General features: G+C 45.6%; 1 pseudogene; it reads right to left on the reverse strand.

Moving 5' to 3' along the window:
- Nucleotides 1-1,465: 1,465 nt before the first annotated feature.
- On the reverse strand, nt 1,466-2,491 carry LOC111549487 (annotated as a pseudogene).
- Between the last annotated feature and the right edge of the window lie 459 nt (nt 2,492-2,950).

Below are 2,950 nucleotides of genomic sequence, written 5' to 3' on the forward strand. Positions count from 1 at the left end.
CAATATGCTTTCCACTCTTGGCTGAAGGGATTTATGTGGCTGTGTATATATACATGTATATTTTTCGGCACATATTTTAAATTTAATTTTACTTACACATTTACACATTCAGGAAACCATTCTGAAAAAGGAAAGTCAGGGCCACCCTTTAGCAATGCCTGGCTCCCTCTTTCACCCCATCTCGGCAGCACCATGCAGACTCAAGCTGGCAGTCATCCCAGAAAATTGTCTGGGGTCTCAACGGCCCTGGCTGTGGATGGCCTCTAAAACAGTTGCTGTGGCTTGCCCTGCACCAGGGCCTCCCTCAGTGCCTGGAAACCATGGTGTCGGAGGCCACCTGGGCCCAGGATTTTCTTGCTGGTGAACTTGTTTATCTACCTTCCAGTCACGTGGTCCAGGATGGTAGCATGATCAGAACTAGGTCTGATGGTGCCCATTTTGCTGAGATGAAAGGAATGAAAATGTGTAAACTGCACTGAATTCTGTGATGCTGGCATGTTCCCCCTGCTAGTCCTCATCCCTAAGGGGCAAGGGTGGGGGGTTCCTGGAGGATACAGGTAGAGACCCACTGCCAACCACCCAAGTGGGGCAAGTCAGGGCTGATGTGCCCAAATCCACAGCGGCCTGAGCTCTAAGCCCAACCAGCCCTCCCTTTCCTGAGCCATGTTCCTTTTAAGGCCCCCAAAGAAGATGTTCCCCTTCTTAGGTGGAAAAAGCCTAACCCCCTTCACTTTCCAAAATCATATCTCCTGTGTCAAATGAAGTAGGTGCTTGGCAGACAGAGGTTCAGAAGCATGGACCAGCATTGCATGAGCATGGATTCTGAAAAGATGAACCCCCGAACCCGACCCTCTGGTCACTGCCGAACATCCGCAGGAACAAAATGATCACAGAAAGAACAATTTGCCTAAAAGATCATAGGAGTGCCAAGATGAAAGCCAGAGGTGTCATTTTACTCATCAGATTTGATGCTGCATGAGCCTCTGTGATTTTGCAGTCCCCTTGCTTCTCTATACCTCCTGAAAGTGCTGGGTGCTATTCCTGCAATCCACCAGTGGTAGGCAAGACCATCCCTAACCCCAGCCAGCAGAGCCTCAAGTGCATTCCCTTCTTTGACAACTGTGGGAAATGGCTCACTCTGCTCCTAATGCTGTGTAATGTCTCCTCCTGTTGGGCTGTCAGACTGCAAATCTTTTCCCCCCTCTGATGTGTACAGAAGCGAGTGACATCCTAATGACGATGACAGGGGAGGGGGCAGGGTCCTCAGAGTATCTTACATCCAAACTAAGTGGTAACAGTCAGGACCCTGTGTCATAGGTCGAAGTGCTCACAGGCCCATGGGAGACCTCAGACATCCTAAAAGGAGGGGGTGTGGTGGAGGAAGTGTCATTCTGTGCTCAGATCTCCACCTGGTTAGCCCCTGGTCTAACAAAGATATTTGAATTTGTAGGTTCTATGCCTTAGTTTAGCAAAATAAATAAATAGGTTTCTGATACCCAAAGAGCTTAAAGTCCCCTTTGAAACGTGCATACAGGCATCAGATGTCTTGTTTGTTGATGTCCAGAAGCTAGTGCTGCAATTTGGTTCTGTTATACATGATAACGCCCCGCCTGGAGGGATGACCAGGTATGATACCAGGTGGTCAATGCCAGCTTCTTTTATGATGTATGGGGCATCGTCCTCTAGGCTCTCGTAGTGTCCAGTCACACTGTACATTATCTCACAGGGTGCACACAGGTATACATACATCATCTATTGAATGATGTGGTCCCCACACTGACAGTCTAGTCATCTGTGGTTTGGCTCACCCAGGTGGCACATGAAATCTTCAAAGTGGATCCCCTGGGTATTCATCGGGTTCCTCTTCTATTTTCTGATAATGCCAGGGCAATCTCATGCTTGTACCAAGGTTCAAACCAAGGATTGTGAACAACTTGATCCTTAAATGAAGAAGTAACTCTTTCGAAGGGATCTCTTACGATAAAAAACTTGAAGTATGTTTCAATCATTTATAAGGATCAGCACTTTCTTCCACTGGGTGACGCCCACTTTGGGAGTCTGGCAGAAAAGAATCTTGTGCTTGTCACAGACAGATATTCAGTCCAGAACAAACCTGGAGATAGGGGTGTACAAGAGATTCTTCAGGGCTTAATCCCTGCAGATATTTCTGATGAATTCCATGTGCTCCATGTAGACCAGGGGCTAAACAAGCCATCTGTCCAAAAGCATCTTCCCCGTCGGCTTCAGCTCCTCAAAAAGTGCTTCTCTTCTGGCAACTTCCCCACTTCTGACATGGTTGTCAGGAATAGAAACTCCTGTCCCGCACTGTACACATCTGGATCTTTAAAGGTCAACATGATGAACTTACTGTCATGATCATGAAAATCAACAAAAAACATTCAAGCAACAGAAGCCACTGGTGGTACATGTTGTCAAACTGCAACCATTTACTGATTCTTCCTTCTGTGACCTGGGGCTCACATTTCCTTGCTGTGTTTGCCCTGACTGAAGTTCCTGGTTCCTCTTTTCAATTGCAGCTTTCCGGATGTCCATTAGAAGACAATGAACTCCTGGGTTTCTGCAGTCTCTAAGGTTCTGCATTTATCTCTTTTCCATTTCTATTCCTGGCTCCCGCTCACCTTTTTTATTGTATATCCTCCTCATGTATTGAAAAATAATCTAACTATAACTGCTAGTTGTCTGTAATGCTTACTAATTTTTTTCTTTCTTTGTTCTGTTTTGCAAGTACTCCAATTTTCATTTCAGTGAAGGAAAGAGTTTTCCTCTCAGGTATTTCTTTGAGATTCTATTCTTCAGGGTCAAGAGCAAAGATGACAAGATTTTTCTTTCCATCCTAAAATTCCAATTGTGAGCCAAGATGGACTAAGTCCTAATTACAATGGAGGGAAAGGGAAAGACCACTTTTCTTTTTGCGTCTTCTCTTTTTAAC

Source organism: Piliocolobus tephrosceles, chromosome 6, assembly GCF_002776525.5.
Source record: "Piliocolobus tephrosceles isolate RC106 chromosome 6, ASM277652v3, whole genome shotgun sequence".
In the NCBI taxonomy this organism is placed as follows: Eukaryota; Metazoa; Chordata; class Mammalia; order Primates; family Cercopithecidae; genus Piliocolobus; species Piliocolobus tephrosceles.